This window comes from Anabrus simplex, chromosome 2 (assembly GCF_040414725.1).
Source record: "Anabrus simplex isolate iqAnaSimp1 chromosome 2, ASM4041472v1, whole genome shotgun sequence".
Taxonomy (NCBI): Eukaryota; Metazoa; Arthropoda; class Insecta; order Orthoptera; family Tettigoniidae; genus Anabrus; species Anabrus simplex.
In genome coordinates, this window is record NC_090266.1 from 970,985,981 (window position 1) to 971,005,005 (window position 19,025).

At 39.1% G+C, this 19,025-nt stretch overlaps 1 protein-coding gene across 1 annotated transcript in view; it reads right to left on the reverse strand.

The window, feature by feature from the left end:
- Positions 1 to 19,025, reverse strand: part of ERp44 (Endoplasmic reticulum protein 44) — a 266,413-nt gene that overhangs the window by 119,667 nt on the left and 127,721 nt on the right. The window lies entirely within an intron of this gene.

Consider the following 19,025-nt stretch of genomic DNA (forward strand, 5'->3'; position numbering starts at 1 on the left):
GAAGTGGCCGTGGCCGTAATTAATGTACAGCCTAGTGTGAAAATGAGAAACCATGGAAAACCATCTTCAGGGCTGTCAGCAGTGGGGTTCGAACCCACTATCTCCCGGATGCACGCTCACAGCTGTGCGCCCCTGACAACACAGCCAACTCACCCAAAGTACTTTATGCTCAACAATTCTTCCACACATACTTTAGACTTCCCGTTGACAAGCCACTGCCCAGTTCCCTTTTGTCACAGATTAATGTTTCATACACCTAAACCTTCCTTGATAAATGTACAATGGTACAACTGCATCAAAATTTGTTGGGTGATACTTGAGGTTAGCCTGCACAAACATGGACACCTACTGGGATCTTAATAATCGATACAGAAGTGAAAAGAACTGTTCACAATAACTACTGCAGTTGAATAGAACGATATCATTTGTTTTACATCCCACTAACTACTTTTATGGTTTTCGGAGACACTGGGGTGCCAGAATTATGGTTGTGCAGGAGTTCTTTAATGTGCCAGTAAATGTATTGACACAAGGCTGATTTGAGCACCTTCAAATACCACTGGACTGAGCCAGGATCAGTTGAATACAAGGTTCTTACCACTTGGACACTAAGTCTATTGACCTTCTCTATATTCAAAATTTCTCAAATGTTATCTTGATATAATCAGGGTTTGATACAAACACCACACCACAACAATGTCTTGCCTCAAAATTGTCCACTATGAACAATTTGGTTTCTCTCTTCTAGTATTCCTATGTCTGTTTTCCCAATGGTACATTCATGTCAAAAATGTTGATTTCTTTTTACCATACTCTCTGTATTTCAACAAGTTTCAATATAATCAAGTTTATGCATAGTTTCTAAAAATAATTTTGTCATCAACATAAGGTAAAATTTTGAACTCTTCATAAACACAAATTCAAGATATAGAGAAGGATCACTATGATACCCTGATATGTAACACTTCACACTAATCAACAAAAAACATTTCACATTCAAATTCATGTTATACACATTTCACAGTTTATCAGTCATCACAGAAGATTACAATGAAAAACAAAACAGAATGTTACCAGACATTTACATGTGGAAAGTGAAGCATGAAATATGGTGACAGCCCCATGATATTGACAGGCAAGCCTTTGTCTCCTAAGCAGCCAAGTAAAAGCAAGGCACATAAATCATGACCTTTGTTTTACACTAAAATCAATATAGTGAAGGATACATATACTTGTTTCTTCATTTATTATTTTAGATATGTCTCTATTATACCATGTTAGTGGATGCCTAATTGCTGTCTTCTTAATGTACCTCTGGATATATGCATCTTTTATACCCAAGGCAAAGCCAATTTTCAAAAGTAAAGCAAAGCAATTCCATGTAAAGACAGGAAACTGTACACTCATTCTAATGTCTGTAATAACTTGCTGAAAAAGTGAGGGTGACAATTTTTTTTTTTTTTTTTTGCTAGTGGCACGTAACACTTGAAAGTCTTCAGTGATGTAAAGATGAGAAAAGGCTACAACAGGAAAGGTAGTAACCATGGCATTAATTACAGTACAGCCTCAGCATCTGCCTGGTGTGAAAATGGGAAACCACAGAAAACCATCTTCAGAGCTGCCAATGGTGGGGTTCAAACCCACCATCTCCCAAATGCAAGGGCACAGCTGCATGACTTGAAATGCACAGCCAATGTATTCAGTCGAGTAAGTTCACAACTGGCGATAAAGAGGCAGAACTCCCCTGAACAAAATGGAAACAAGAACCTGAAAGCACAAAATTTCACCTAAATCACACATTATTTTCCAAATCTAACCAGACCACCACCACCACCACCATTTCCCTTCAGCTCAGTTAGGGCTAATATAAATCCTTGCAATTTCCTCTAACATTCCACCACTCCTCCTATATCACCATGTTCCAGTCCAAATCCAGTTACTTTAAGTCAAATCAGATCTTCTTGCCTTCCATTCCTAATTCTATCTTAACCAGACTGGGGGAGCTGTAAAAGGGCATCAGCCTTCGTGTTAAATAGAGATAAGCTTAAGCAATACTAAATAATATCTGTGACTTACCTGTGATTCAGTCACAGGAAGCACGAGCATATAATTATCGTCACGGTCACTCTTTGGTCGCGGGCGGCCAGTATGGAAATACTTCTAGTTGATGTGATGACAATGTCGGGTAATATTTTTCGGAAGATTCGGGACATTAGAAGTGGGAAAAATAATATTCATATTTATAAATTGAAGTTTTAATAATGCATAGGGAAAAGGTTGTTAACATGATGCACAATAAATTAGCAAGCTCCTTGTGTGGGCGAGGGCAGTAGAATAACACCCATGGTAACCCCTGCCTGTCATAGGAGGTGACTAAAAGGGGCCCCAGGGGCTCGCAACTTGGGAGCGCGGGTTGGCGATCACGGGGCACTGAGCTGAGCCCTGGCATTGCTTCCACTTACTTGTACCAGGCTCCTCACCTTTCATCTATCCTATCTGACCTCACTTGGTCAACTCTTGTTCTTTTTCAACCCTAACGGTATTAGAGCACTCGAGGCCTAGGCAGTCTTTCATTTTCATGCCCTTTGTGGCCCTTGTCTTTCTTTGGCAGACACCTTCATTTTTTGAAGTGTCTGAACCCTTTCATTTTTTATCTCTGATTTGTGTTATAAAGAGGATGGCTGCCTAGTTGTACTTCCTCTTAAAACAATAATCACCACCTCCACCACCTGTCGCCAGGATACCAATTATTTACAGTACTTAATGTAGGTTTGAAAATAAAATGACTAAAAATAATAAATTGATGAATTTTATACAAAGATTCCTCCCATATACAGGGTTACTCAGCAAAGGTGTCCACCTCAAATAACTCTTGAACAGTTAAAGATATTGACACCGGGCAAGTTTTCCCTGTGGGCTCGCATCCGGGAGATAGCGGATTCGAACCCCACTGCCGGCAGCCCTGAAAATGGTTTTCCATGGTTTCCCATTTTCACACCAGGCAAATGCTGGGGCTGTACCGTAATTAAGGCCATGGCCACTTCCCATTCCTAGGCCTTTCCTGTCCCATCGTCGCCATAAGACCTATCTGTGTCAGTGCGACGTAAAGCAACTAGCAAAAGAAAAAAAAAAAAAATGATACTGACATTTTGTTTTCACTTTCAGTAATGGTACCAAAGGACTAATAATCGGACTTAAAAGTACTGTGCCATGACGTTCATATTTCCTGAGATCATGGTACTAACTTCGCTTTTTTTAAATGGTACCGCATTATAGCCTTTAATCTACAAACCTTACAAATTCAGCACTGTGATTATTTTGAAAACCAGACAAGTACTTCTCGAAAAAATATTATGTATTCTAACATGTCTCATTTGCCAGCTGAGGACTGATCTGTTTGATTCACGCTACGTATAAAACATGAGCTAGCTACTGACCTATAGAGTTGCTATATAGGTATTCTCTCTACTGTGCTCATAAGTACACTATGATAAAATGTATGATTCAACACCTTTAATATCGCCATAGGTAACTGGTAATGAAAAACAGATAATAGACCCTGAGTTACAGCAGATAACGTAGCCCCGTGAACATGATCCCAGTACACAAATTAAACAATATTTTGTTGCAGATACTTCCGTGATAACGTATCTGATATATATCGGTGACAGAAAAACATTGGTGACAAAGTAACAGGCTGTGATTTATCGACCACCTCTAGTGTTGAGCAGCCTGCCTAAAAATAACCCGGTAACAGGTATAAAATACCTCTTTTTTTCTTTTTTTTTCTTTCTAGTCGCTTTACGTCACGCCGACACAGAAAGGTCTTATGGCGACGATGGGACAGGAAAGGCCTAGGAATGAGAAGGAAAAGGCCGTGGCCTTAATTAAGGTACAGCCCCAGCATTTGCATGGTGTGAAAATAGGAAACCACAGGAAACCATCTTCAGGGCTGCCGACAGTGGGGTTCGAACCTACTATCTCCCGAATACTGGATACTGGCCTTACTTAAGCAACTGCAGCTATCGAGCTTGGTTAAAATATCTTTAGCAGTTATTGTCATCAGTAGTTATTAACAGTGTTCTAGGTTAAGACTGGTTAAGTATAAGAAAGGGAGTACATCCCCAACTTTGCCAGAATAAATAAAACAAATTACTATTTATTATTATTAGTTAAAATTACTAAATGTACAAACAAACAATCCCTTACATATAACACACTGCCAGCCAAAACTAGCGTTAACACTTAGGAAACATTAAATTTCTGAAATGTATTTTACAGTTACGTTTTTTATAATATATTTTTATATTTATTATAACTAATGTCCGGCTAATTGGCTGAAATGGTCAACATTGTAGCGTTTGGTTCAGAGGGTCGCAGTTTTGATTCCCGGCCAGGTGCAGCACTTTAACAACTCCTGGCTAACTCCGACTTGGGGACTGGGTGTTTATATTTGTCCCCATACACACTGACTTAGCAAATGTCATGGGATAGTCACCTAATAGCATGTGGGGCCTCCTCTGACCCTGCAAACTGCAGTGAGACGCCGTGGAAGTGAGTCGACAAATCCCTGGTAGTCCTCTGAACGCAGCTGACACCACATCGTCTGCAGAGCGGCGCCGGCTCCCATACCCCATAGAACCCATGTTCCTACAGATTGTCCACTGGGAGACGTGTCTAGCACGGCCTCTCATAGCACATTGGCACTGCCTGTGGCTCCAAGTAGCCTGCGCAGTGGCCTCCATGATATACACCAGCCATGCATCTTGGTAGGTGTGCTATTCACCAACTGATGATCCTAACTTAGCACACCGGGGCTGAACGCTGGCAACCAGGAATGAGTTAGCTGGAATATTTATAATGTCCAATAATGGACCAACTATATTGGTATTATAAATTTACTCATTCAGAGCAAATATTTCAGGTTCCCCATGGGAATCAACATCATTGCTTGATAGTTTGCATTATTTCTGATCTTGATTTGATATCTTCCTTCCAGTATAAAAGAAAGCCAAGTATTGGGTTAATATTTTTAAAATACTGACAGGTTAACAAAGCCTTTAAAATGTTGCCAAAACTACCTCCATAGCGGTTCTTTTTGGAGTAAACTTTCACAAGACTGCCACTGATACTTACCTTATTTTTCACTGTGTTTGAAAAAGGTATAGAAAAAAATGCACCATGAGCTATGTTCGTGTAAAGCCAACTGTAAGAGATATACAGTACATCATGTCTTATTCTTCTGACCCCTTGTGAAGTCCCTTCTGGTGAAATTTTTGGACAACTTATAGCTAAGATCCTACTAGTTTCTTGAAAGGTAATACCAAGTTTCATTAAAATCCACCACTCCATTTTTCCCTGATGCTGTAACAGACAAAGACGAATATTAAACTGAACTCGACCTAGCTCATTACAGTGACATCAGTATTCTTGTCATAATACAATATTAACCGACTGGAATGTCACAGTTAAAAGAAGATAATGATAATATTATTAGCTTTATGTCCCACTAACTACCTTTAAGGTTTTTGGAGACACGGTTAAAAGAAAAGCTATCATACGAAATGCTTGATCAAATGAAGAATGGCACATTTTCTCACTTTTAACGAACAGTACTACGCTGCCGCCCTAACTGTGCCAAGTTCCAGAGCTGGTATGAACAGGCCGCTGATAGCCATGAACACTCCTCTGCCGTACTCCATTATGTGTGCACACTGCTGATTCCAATCAGTGCCTCAGAGTAGGAATAGAACAGCAGGAATACTAGGATGAACCAGTGTGTTAGGAACCAGTAATTATCAGAAAATGTATGAACCAGAGAAATGGAATGCCAAAAACGAAAGTTATCTACTTCCCACCAATATTCAAGCAGGCTGTTTTACTCAGGACACAGCAGTAATCCCATGTATCAGAGATTGCAAGATACAAAACACGTCACAACAAACAATGGCCAACGTAATGTTATTGTAGATTAATTTTACGAGCTATCGATATTGTAGGCCTCTGCATTTAGTTTTCTTCTAACTCTCTAATATTGCGACATCTAATGTACAGTAAAGGGAGTCCTTCATCCATCTTTCATGACTCCCTCTCGTCTTATTCTTCGACCTACGATTTTGTTCTCATTCTTATAATCATCTTCACAATTTTCCTTGTCAATATGGACCGATGACCACACGGTTTTACACCTTAAGACAATCATGGCAAAAACCATTGTCAGTTAACACAAATGAACAATATTTCCATGTTAGCAATGCTCGGCAACAAAAGTCTAAATTCAGTAATTCTATTATCACATTTGGTATGGTAAAACTGTATAAGACCTAAATGATCGGAAATTGTATACTCTGTAACTTTTCTTATGGAGTACTTTCCGAAAGGACCAAGCTTCTACTAGGACCCAACACAGAAGTGGTTGAACAATTTTTATGAACAACAATCAGGTTCATGTTTTCACTAACAATGATGTCCTTTCTGGAGTTACGATGGGGTTCATCTGGAAAAATCCCCTTTCACACTCAATGAAAGAAATGGCTACTGTATTCAGAGTGCACCAAATCTTGCATATTTCCTTGGTCATTTCTTCTCTGAATTTTAGATTACTTATGAAGATTCAAATGGCTACTCTTTCAGTGAGCCAAAATCTTCTTGCCAGTGTGCACATTTCTTCTTCCCACAAGGCAAGCAAACCAATGCAGGCACCAGGTGAAAGAATGTTCTGTTACGAGAATCAAAACAAAACCGATATGCGATATCTTGCGAGATTATGCACTTCTCAACCCTTTGCCTGTCCATCTCCGTAGTTAAGTTAGTGTTCTGGCTTTTGGTACAGGGGGCCCCTGGTTTGATTCCTGGCCAGTTTGAGAATTTTGGCCTTCACTGGTTAATTCCTCTAGTTCGGGGACTCCATGCATGCACATGTGCAATTCATCTTCGACATTAGCATCCTTGTAATGCACAGGTTGCCTATAGGCGTCAATTTAAGAGACCTGCCAGGCCTCTCCAGAGGTTATATGCCAATATTATTATTATTATTATTATTATTATTATTATTATTATTCCTCTTTTGCCAATTTCAAAACAAATGGAATGAAGGATACTTCAGCAAAGGAACCTCAAATATATTTTCAATTCATTAACCTGAAAAGTATTTTTATGAATCAATAATTTTTTTCACTAATGTTTAAAAATAGAGGTTCTGGAAAACCGTTCTGATATGTTCCACCAGGAAAAGCCCTGTGTATTACCAACAATTACTGACAAATCAAAATGCAGAGAATAATCCAATGTTGCACAGAAGGGACAACCCAGTTGATAACTCAAAACATAACACAAAGAACACTTCAGAGCACTCATACAAAACACAGACTACGTCTACACCAACAAGACACAGGAACACACTTAAAATGAAACAGGAAACTCTCCAAATCAATCCCAAAGTACAAAACCTAACACACTAAACACATGTAGAAGAATCAGAAATAATCAACAGAAGTGTACAATAAGGGTGAACTAACACTTTTGAAATTACTTAGAACTCAGAATTCATTCTACCACCAACTCTCTCAGTAGCCCGATGATTAGTATATCTTTGCTTGTAACAATTTTCTCTCAATAAATGAATAAAAGCAATGTATTTACCCTTAGTGTTAGCCCAAATATTACACCTTCTCTAGTCCATAAATCAAACATTACCTTTTATTTCTTTTACTAAATTACTGAATTACTTGATGCATACAAAATGTTAGGTAAATTTAATCCATATAGTAAACTTTATCTTGTAGGTTGGTAACTGTACCAAATAAATGCATTACTGTAATTCAAGATGTCAGAAAGTTTGGTTCACATTTATTTCATGGTCCTCGCAGCCCAGATAAATTTGCCTTAAACTCCAGCAATCCAATGGCCTATGTAAGGTAATTAATGTAACCATTGGATTACAGTCACTTGAGTATAAAATTTCATGATTCTGATTGAATTCAAACGATTATTAGATGCTTGGCCAAATTTAACCTAGCACATAACCACTAGCACTACCCTTTGCCCAAAATCACAACTTCTCAAGCAACTCTCACCTAGGTTATGGTACAACTAGCGCTACCTTTTGCCCAAAATCATAATCTCTAATCAGCTTGCAACGAAGGTCGACAACCGCCCACCGCCACGACTACCCTGCTAGTACCATCTATTGATAAATTCAAGAACATTTATAAAATCTCATAATTAGTTCCCAATTACTCTTCCGTTCATCTAGAAAGTTATGTGTTACCTCAGAATAATTATTATTCACTACACTGTAACTTATCCGACTCTTACTCATTTTATAGCACCACGATATTATATAAATATGGAAAAGTCCAATAAATGAACATTAACCAAAAGGCGAGCAACCTTGTAGGCTTATGTAACTCGCATTCAACACTTCGTTGAATCACAAATAAATTCTGCTGATATCAACCTCATTCAGGTTAAATTAAACAGATTGCTCTCGACCAACGAAGAATTCAAGCAAATTCTTAGACAACTAGAGTCACATGATGAAGAAAATGAGGAATCTAACAATGATCTACGGAGAAGAATTCAAAGACACAATCGACTTGCTGGAGACCAAATTAAGAAAGGCCACCAATCTACAAAGCATGTCAGAGAATGATGAAGTGCTCACTCAGTCATCACATGGCATGCCTAGAAATATCAAACTACCGAAAACAAATCTCCCTACCTTTAGCGGGATTCTAATCACCTGGCTGCATTTCAAAGACATGTCTGAAGGCCTGGTGGTCAACAATAATTACCTATTAAACATAGAGAAATTCCACTACTTGCTTTCTTCTCTGAAAGACAAAGCCAAGTACAGCATAAGAAACATCAGCATTTCTGACACCAACTTTCAAGTAGCCTACAACATTCTGGTCAATCGTTATCATTCACCCAAATTAATTGCAGCTGCAACACATTAGGCAAATTACGGAAACTTCAAATAAAATAGGTTCAGCGGAGGAGTGAAATATGCAAGCTGATCAACCCATTCAAGGGCAGTATAGATGTTCTGAATGCCTTAAAACGCCCAACCAAGTATCGTAGATTTACATCTTAATGAACTCCTACTCTCTCTACTAACCAAAAAAATTAAGGTTAGTATTTGAAAAGGAGCATTTTTATTTCGATGCAGTTAAATTCGAGGAGCTCATCAGCTTCTTGGAGAGACGCTGTCAGACACTACATCACTGCTCTTCTACCCAACCACCTGCAACCAGTCTTAACAATTACTCCAAATCAGCGCCATGCATGATAACACAACAACAATCATACATTTCGACAGCAGAGAGATGTTACATCTGCTCAGAAGAGCACAGACTGTATAAATGTCCTAATTTCCTCGATTTGAGCTCTGATGAAAGATTCAAATTGATCAAGGATAGCAAGCACTGCAGTAACTGCCTTAGTCCATCACATACTTGGAAGACGTGTAGATCCAGTACTGCATGTAAGGTATGCAAGAAATACCACCACACATTGCTACACCAAAATGACCAGAATGAGGAAGCAACTAACGCCAACAACACTATGGCACAAAACCCACAGAGTAATGACACACCCCAATTGTCATATTCTGTCAGAAGTACTACAAACACTCAGGTTCTTCTAAGCACAGTCACAGTTAAAATCAAGGACTCAAACGGAAGATATCATCGCATGTGAGTCGTATTAGATAGCAGCTCCCAAAGAAACTTCATATCCAAGCAGGAGGTACAACAACTTAAGAAGAAAGGGACGACCGTTATATCCCTGAAAGAATTCGGTGAACTGACATCCGAAGCTGATTCATCAGTAGATGTAGAAGTGCACTCGATGATCAGTAACTTTTATTTCAACATGGAATGTATAGTACTATCTAGGATAACTGGCAATATCCCTGCATCAAACATCGACCTCTTCCTTCGACAAATTCTCGTAGAATTTGAGCAAAACCTTTGTTCTGAAAAATAGATCTTTGTACGTAATTACTGTCCCATGGATTAAGCATTTGGCTTTATCGTCATGACTGAGAAAGAATACGAAAGTTCCCAGTTCGATTGAAATGGATTTTCAGAAATCTTTGCTTTCTTCGAAACAGGTTGCTCCATTATTATGTTGTTGTCTTGCACTTATCTATTTTACTGATAAACAAGCCATCTATCACCGAACGCTTTGTCGCTCTCAGTACACTACACCATCCGAGTGAAGCCGAGTTGAGCCGAGTTGAGCCGAGTCAGACCGATACACAGTGCACGGAGCCTCTGCGCCTCGATTTGCAAGCGTGAGATTTTAGGAGTTTCAGAGGCCCTGGTCTAGATCCTGCATCATGGCCATCATAATCAAGATGCATTGCTTCGAAGATCCCTGGCCAAAGAATTATAACATCATCCTTAAACAGATTACTCAGATTACGCATATTCTCTTCCAATTGCAAGAAGACTCGCAGTGAGCGTGATACATCGCCACTGAAACCACAAGAGAGAAATAATGCCTTCAATGTCCGTGTTGAAATCATACAATTGGTCTCTCATCAAAGAGAAATACACTGCCTTGAACAAGGTAAGGCTGTTGATACAAATAGTTCACTGATGAGAGTGAGCTCGATTCTGGGACAGCAGCAGCAACAGAAAATGGCAAACCTCTCAAGATTTAGAGTTACACCTACCAGAGCCATTATGAACGTCTGAATATGGATAGGCACACAACAAAGCAAGACAACAGGAAAGGCTTATGCTGAAATCTTCACATGTCTTTCGATTAGAGCTGTGCACATCTAAATAATCTCTGATCTTAGAACAAGTGCACTCATGGCAGCACTACGTCGTTTCACGTCATGTCGAGGTTGTCCTGCCAATATCTACAGCGACAATGACACCAATTTCATTGGTGCATCGAGGGAATTGAAAGAACTTCAGAAATTATTACGAGATGCAAAGCAAGAGAAAGAAATTGTGAAGTACGCAGAAGGCAGTGTTCTCCCTAGGACTTTTATAATGAGCGCACTGTCCTGCCGTTTTCATAGACCACCCAGCTAACATAACCTACATATGTGCTAGTTACATATTATTAATCCATATTTAAGTCATTGGGTGCTCTAAATTAAAATGTAAATACTGTTTATTTAAATGATAAATCTTCAATATTGTCAGCATAATTGCAACAGTTACACAGGAGTTTAAATGTTAAGCTTGGCCATCACGTAGTGGTGGTTCAAACCTCCCTGTCGGCAGTCCTCAAGATGGTCTTCCGTGGTGTTGTATACAAGAAGCACAATGTACATAACACAACTTAAAAGTTTACTTTCGTGAAATCTTTTGCATAATACACAAAATAAATGAACTTGAGGCTTGCTTCTTATTTGGAGCACACACTAAATAATACAGTGAGTAAGTTTGCTGTTTGAATAAGACGTATTTACATTTATAAAATTTTGTCCTATTATGTACAATTGGATCTATATTGACGATGTAGAATGTCACTAACATATGAATGTCTCTGATAGCTGATGGCTATTTAATGTTTGGCTTGAATGTAATGCAAAGTTCATCCTGGCAGAATGCTGTAAGTGTGTAGGGTAAGTTATAAGGAAGGCAGGAATCTTGAGGCGGTAGTTAGTGCGGAGGTGAGACCTCCGATCAGAGGTCAGTCTGTCAATTCGTCCACATTTTTAAGAGGGGTACCTCCGTGTCTGACTTACGGCATAGAGCTGATCGCTGTACACAGCTGACTGCCTAAAGCTGAGGAATCAGGCCTCCAATTTATACTGGCTGGCTGACGTCACAAGTCGTGAGTCAACTTGCTAGCTGGACACACACGCACATTCCAGGAGCTTCGATGCGGAAGCGGGTTGCATAGCTGCAAAGCGGAGGACACTACAACACGTGGTTCACCAGGCAAATGCTGGGGCTGTACCTTACTTAAGGCCACGGCCGCTTCCTTCGAACTCCTAGGCCTTTCCTATCCCATCGTCGCCATAAGACCTATCTGTGTCGGTGCAACGTAAAGCCACAAGAAAAAAATTCCTTCTCCCTCCCAGCCCTTTCCTGTCCCATTGCCGTAAGACCTATCTGTTCAACAACAATAAAGGTGTTATAATTTAATCCACCTATTCAATACTTTTATTTTCACTTATAGTGGTTACATAAATACACTATCAGTTAAATGGGACATGTTTCGCCCTCAATTAAGGGCATCTTCAGCCTAAAAACAATCATCAAGAGTACAACTAATATTAAATGTGGAAGCTAAAAGTTTAGCCAGTTATTAAAATTCGGGACATAAAAATGTGAAAAATGATGCAATATATAAAGATGCTAATGGAAACACTGTCAATGATTAAACTATAATCTTGTCGGAGACTAAAACTTCTTCCATTAAAATTCTAATTAAAAGAGTTCATTTAAAAATGTTAGTGGAATACCAAATTGGTAATAATGTAAAGCCAACGACATGAGGGCGTGAACACAAGCATAAACATGATGGTCATAAATACAATATGTCCAAGGCCGCTGATGAAATACGTGAGCATAAAGTGAGACAAAAGCATCAGTTGAAAAATTGTAGAAGTGGCCCTTATTAGCAGCGGTAGGTAATACTAATGGCTGAAACCTTGTCAGGAAATGTCAGTAGATACTGAAATAATGTTTTCTGAAAGAGAAGGAAAAGATGAATTAAGAAGTTGAACGTAAGGAGAGAATTCGGATTACATAATTTGAAACAGATGAGGATTTACATGTTACTTGAAAGTTGTTATTTGTTATCTACTGTTGTGTTGGTTGCTGCCCTTCTGTTGGCTCTGAGTCTCGTGTTGTAACATGTAATAACATGTAATAAGACCTATCTGTATCGTAAAGCAACTGTTAAAAATAAAAGTAGTGTCGTGCACGAGCTGTGTCTGTATTAGTGCGGAATCGCATGCGAGCACGAACACTCAATTCCACTGGACATCAGAAATCTGTACGGCACTCCACAGCAACTGAGTGGTAAGCCCCGGTATTACATGATGATGAACGAGCAGTAGAACACTAGAAGTTCAAAAGCAACTGTTAAAAATAAAAGTAGTGTCGTGCACGAGCTGTGTCTGTATTAGTGCGGAATCGCATGCGAGCACGAACACTCAATTCCACTGGACATCAGAAATCTGTACGGCACTCCACAGCAACTGAGTGGTAAGCCCCGGTATTACATGATGATGAACGAGCAGTAGAACACTAGAAGTTCAAAATATTTGTTATGTCTTTTCGTGATAAGACTAAAATAGTTAAATTTTGCACTTAACTTTTACCTGTCTGTTATTTTTGTTAATGCCCTGAGAGGAATATGTTGGAATTGTCATATTCATTTTTTACGTAGTATTCCCCGCCCGGCTACTAATTCCTGCTACCCAGCTGATGAACATTTCTGGGGAGAAAACTGGAAGGAACAGGCAACACCCGGCACTTCATCCCCCCCATCTGCACCTCATTTTGGAGGTTCCTGGGAATCCATGGTAAAAGCATTTAAATATCATCTTCGAAGAACAATGGGAACAACAATACTCACCTTTGAAGAATTAACTACCCTATCTTCACAAATCAAAGCTTACCTGAACAGTCACCCTCTATTCAGACTTAGCGATGATCCGACAGGTTCATCCTACCTCACTCCATCACATTTCCTTATCGGTGAGCAACTCACAGCACTTCCTCATTGCGATCTCAAACCTTGCCCTATCAATAGGCTCTCTAAATGGAGGCACATGCAAAGACTGACTCAAAACTTCAGGCAAATATGGTATGACTACCTCAACACACTTCAACAACGTTACAAATGGATACAAGAGCATCCTAACCTATGTCCTGGTGATCTTATGTTCATCAAGGATGACAACTTGCCTCCTCTTCAATGGAGAAGAGGATTGGTGGAAATGGTCCATCTCGGAAATGACGGTCTCGCCAGGGTAACTACTGTTAACACCAGTTCTGGTGCCATCATACATCCTATCAACAAGTTGTGTATATTACCAGAAATGAACTGGGAGTGATCATCAAACTACAATTTGCTTGAACATTATCAATGTATTATTTTTATCTATCGTATTTGCCGTATTTTCTCCTGGTACATTTTTGTGTGCATCTGTTTTATATTATTATTCCTCTGCAAAAGGTCAATGCCTCTTGGTGGGACAGTATGTTAGGTAAATTTAATCCATATAGTAAACCGTATCTTGTAGGTTGGTAACTGTATAAGTGCATTATTGTAATACAAGATGTCGAAAAGTTTAGTTCACATTTATTTCACAGAAAATACTGTCCTAATAACTGGTTTTCTTCTTTCTGGCCTAATAACTGGTCTTCTTAGCTTTCTCCCTGAATGGTACACTTTATAACACGAACACTTTGCTAGAAATGAGAACTGAAGAAATACTTTGATTCACCTTGGTTCACAATATAAACTTTGATTGCAATAATTTGCCCTCTATAAATTTATCAGGACAATGTATTTATCCTTTGTGTTATCACAAATGCACTTCCTCAGGCACTATAAATCAAACATGTGTTTTGTTTTTTTGTTTTTTTCTCCCATTAAAGCTTTGAATTACTTGACACATACTGAAAATATGTGTAAATAATGCTGCCGTTTTGTACCTGAATTCCTACCATCCTTCATCATTCCAGGCCTGAATTCCTTCACTCCAACTGCTTTGTGACACACCATTACATCTTAACATTATTAAGTGGCCTCTTATGCTGTCTGTGTGTAAAAGCTAAAGAAATAGCCACTTTTATGCATGTGAATTTAATTGCTAGAAATTTATCACGATGATGTGCAAGCATTTTCTGCGAGTATGGAAAAATCTAAGGATGCCTGACAATCTCTCTAGGACAGAATGAAGAATTACAACTGACATCAAAGTCTAGTCTTGTTGTTCAACTCACTGTTCATGACTATGTTAACTGGAGAAAATTAATTCTGAAAAGAACTATTTACATTATCAAAACATTTGCACAGTAGTTAGGCACAATAAATATTATTTATCCTAAACAAAACAAAGCCAAGGAAGGCCAAAGACAAATAGGTGAAGAGGTAACTATCCATTTCAATTTACCACCAATTTATCTCGTAATGATTTCTCTCCCTTTAACAACATTCTTAATAATAATAATAATAATAATAATAATAATAATAATAATAATAATAATAATAATAATTGCTTTGCGTCCCACTAACTACTTTTTATGGTTTTTGGAGATATGAGGTGCCAGAATTTAGTCCCACAGGAGTTTCTTTAACGTGACAGTAAATCTACAAACACGAGGCTGACATATTTGAGCACCTTCAAATACCACCGGACTGAGCCAGGATCGAATATGCCAAGTTGGGGTCAGAAGGCCAGCAGCTCAACCGTCTGAGCCACTCAGCCCAGCAACAACATTTCTCAAACTACCAATGATTCTCCACTTATAAACTCCTAAGCTACGATGGTTGGATTAACTCAAATCCACACGTAAACAGACTGGTACGTGTTCTATGTTCCAAGCTGAATATCTATTAAGCCTACTGGTCCGCAGTGCTGCATGATCTCATATAACAATGCATCTGCCTGTTGGCTGCTGCAACTCTAATCTAGATACCTCAAATGTATCCTTACACACTCAATTGTTTTCTGACATTCTTGTTCTCTGTTGTTTGACATGAAGATGGCTTCGAAGAAACTTGTGGGAAAAGCTCAGTAACAACGAAAGTTTGCTGGATGTTTTACGTACTGATTACAGCAGTGAATGTGAGGGAGAAGTTTCTCGTGGCCCTGTGTGTGTAATAGCACATGATTCAACCACGCGTGAAAGCGATTTTAGTGAAGATGGTAAGCAGCATGTTGAGTGGAATTTGATACATGACCAGAATTTTCCAGTTATTCATAACTTTTCAGGAATAAGTGGAGTGAGCCCTAGCAGTGGTATTTGTAAAACTGTAAGTAAGGAATTTATTATCAGGCAGCATTTAAGACAACATTTCAGTACAGTACATTGCAAATGAAACCAATAGGTATGCCACAGCGCTGATCTAGCCTTTTCACAGACAAACTTGCATGAAATACATGTGTATTTCTAATGGGATTAGTACAGAAGCCTACAATTCACACCTACTGGTGCAAAGATGTGCTGTATTTTAGAACTGCTGTGCCTTGTGCTAGGTTGCTTGAGTTGAGTAAATGTTACTTACATTTGGACAACAATGAAACTGCCGATAAATCTGATCCACTTAGAAAGTTATGCCCTATAATCAAAATGATTGAAAGGAAATTTAGGACATTCTACACACCCAGTATGAATAGTAGATGAATTGCTAATAAAATGCAGAGGCCGTTTGCATTTCATTCAGTATAACAAATCAAAGCGAGCACAGTTTGGAGTAAAATTTAATAAATCAGATTCAAAGAATGGTTACATATATATATATATATATATATATATATATATATATATATATATATATTCAGAATTTATGTTGGTAGAGATAAAGCTGATGATATGCCAGCTAGCAGCAAAGTAGTCACTGATATGATGTCTCAAAAGCTATCTACTGGATCAGGGTTGTTTATTTATTGACAACTGACATGTACCACTTCTTTTTATACACTAATGGGACTAATGTGCATGGAACAATGAAACCCAACAGGAAAAACTTGCTCGAAGAACTGAGTAAATTATAGCTCCAGAAAGGTGAGACAAACATATTTTCATGCAGTAACATTTGTGCCATCAAATTGAAAGATAAGAAGGATGTTACTGAACTCTATATAATGCATGGACTAGTCTTTGCTGATACTAGAAAGACTTTTTTTTTTTTTTTGCTAGGGGCTTTACGTCGCGCCGACACAGATAGGTCTTATGGCGACGATGGGATAGGAAAGGCCTAGGAGTTGGAAGGAAGCGGCCGTGGTACAGCCCCAGCATTTGCCTGGTGTGAAAATGGGAAACCACGGAAAACCATTTTCAGGGCTGCCGATAGTGGGATTCGAACCTACTGACAGGAAGACTGGAGTCATACAATTCCTACACAGAGCAGTTATAACTTACAAGGCTAACATGGGATGTAGATTTACGAGACCAGTTTCTCAGTCAATTTCACATTGTACAGTGTAAGTAGAACACACAAGGCCTACGAAGAGATTTTTTTAAATCTTCTGCATTATTGTATTATGATACTTTTGAACTCCCATATTCTGCACCAATGGAAAACGGGACAGAACATTTAACATTTTCAAGCAAGGACTAGCAGAAGAAATGGTAAATGATCACTGCAAGACGAGTATGTCAAAAGGCATTCCGTCACCAATGAAGAGTTACCTTTCAGACATTCCGGATTCCATTTCCCAGTTAAAGTTAAGCCTACTGCTGCAAAAGGTTTGAAAAAACGAAGGTGTGTGTCGCTTGGCTGAAGTACCAGAAGAGGATGGAGACCAACACCTGGAAGTGGATCAGTGCACCACTCTGTTTGGAACACTTCGAGCCATACCATACACTGAAGAACTTCTATGGTAAGACTGTGGAAAATTCAACATTTTAAACAATTTTCTTCATGTTTTACTTCTATATACTGTTCAGTTAGTGTACTGGTATAAATTGTGTGGCATTTCTGAATAATATAAAACAGGTTCCGAGATAATATTTGCAGTAATCACCCACCGTGCTGTTTTAACTGAAAACATACAGTACAACACCAAGGCTGCATACTACAAAGTTGCTGAATTCCTATCAACGTCAGTGAACACTGTGATGGGTGCATATGGGTTAATCCATCCCTCCATTTCAATTCCATACATAGAGCAGTTGAAGAAAATATCAATCTAAGTATGAAGGAATCTTTCAGGGTGATTAATGTTAAGTTTTGTGAGAGTTAGTAACAAATTCTTTGAATGTTGGAGCAGTTTCGGTAAATTCTTCACGTGCACAATGGAACCTCATCGATGTGGATCATAGAACATTCACATATTCCTCTACTGGAAGACAGATACAGTGGAATACTACAAATTATATCTTAGAAACAGTGGCAGGTACAATTTTTTTAATATTGACCCATCCACAACCTTCCTATTTGCATTTATTAACCATGAAACTGCAAAATAATATACGGCATTATTTAGCTTCAAGAATGAAACATTAACAATTTATTCTTTTTGGAAACTCGACTGCCTGAAGTAGATTGTTCACCTAATTTGATTGTAATCAAATGGTTATGCCCTATAATCGAAATGATTGAAAGGAAATTTAGGACATTCTACACACCCAGTATGAATATTAGATGAATGATTTTTCTTTACTTTATGACTTGTGTTAATACACTGAGTGGCCAGAAGTCATGGGAACACACTGAATGTGATGTTAATAAGGAGTTGCTCCTCCACGAGCCCTCAAAATGGCAATACGGCGAGGCATCAACTCTACAAGGTGTTAAAATCATTCAGAAGGGATCTGGACCATCGCATCTTGCATTGCTACCCACAACTGATCTTGTGTAGTTGGTGCGGGGTTCATAGAGCGTCCACCAGCATCGACATAATCCCATTAATGCTCGACTGGATTAAGATTGAGAGATCTGGAGGGCCAATCCATGGTTGTAACTTCACTGGAGTGCTCTTCCAACCACCTGCGTGCCACCACAGAGCAGTGACATGGTGCATTGTCCTGTTGAAACATGGCATCTCCATCAGCGTACTCTAGGGCCAGAAAGGGATGCAGATGGCCTGAAAGAATGTCCACATAACGCACACCTGTCAGCGCTTCCTGCAACCAGACAATGGGGCCTAATTGCAACCATGAGAACGCTGCTCAGACCAGAACTGAGCCACCTCGCGCCTGGACACAACCTTGTTGACATGCAAGATCCATAGCTTCATGGGGCATACGCCGCACTCTCACGCACCCATCACCTCAATACAACTGGAACCGAGATTCATCGGACCATACCACACGTCGCCACTGTTCCATGGTCCATTGCCGATGTTCGCAGGCCCATGCATGTCG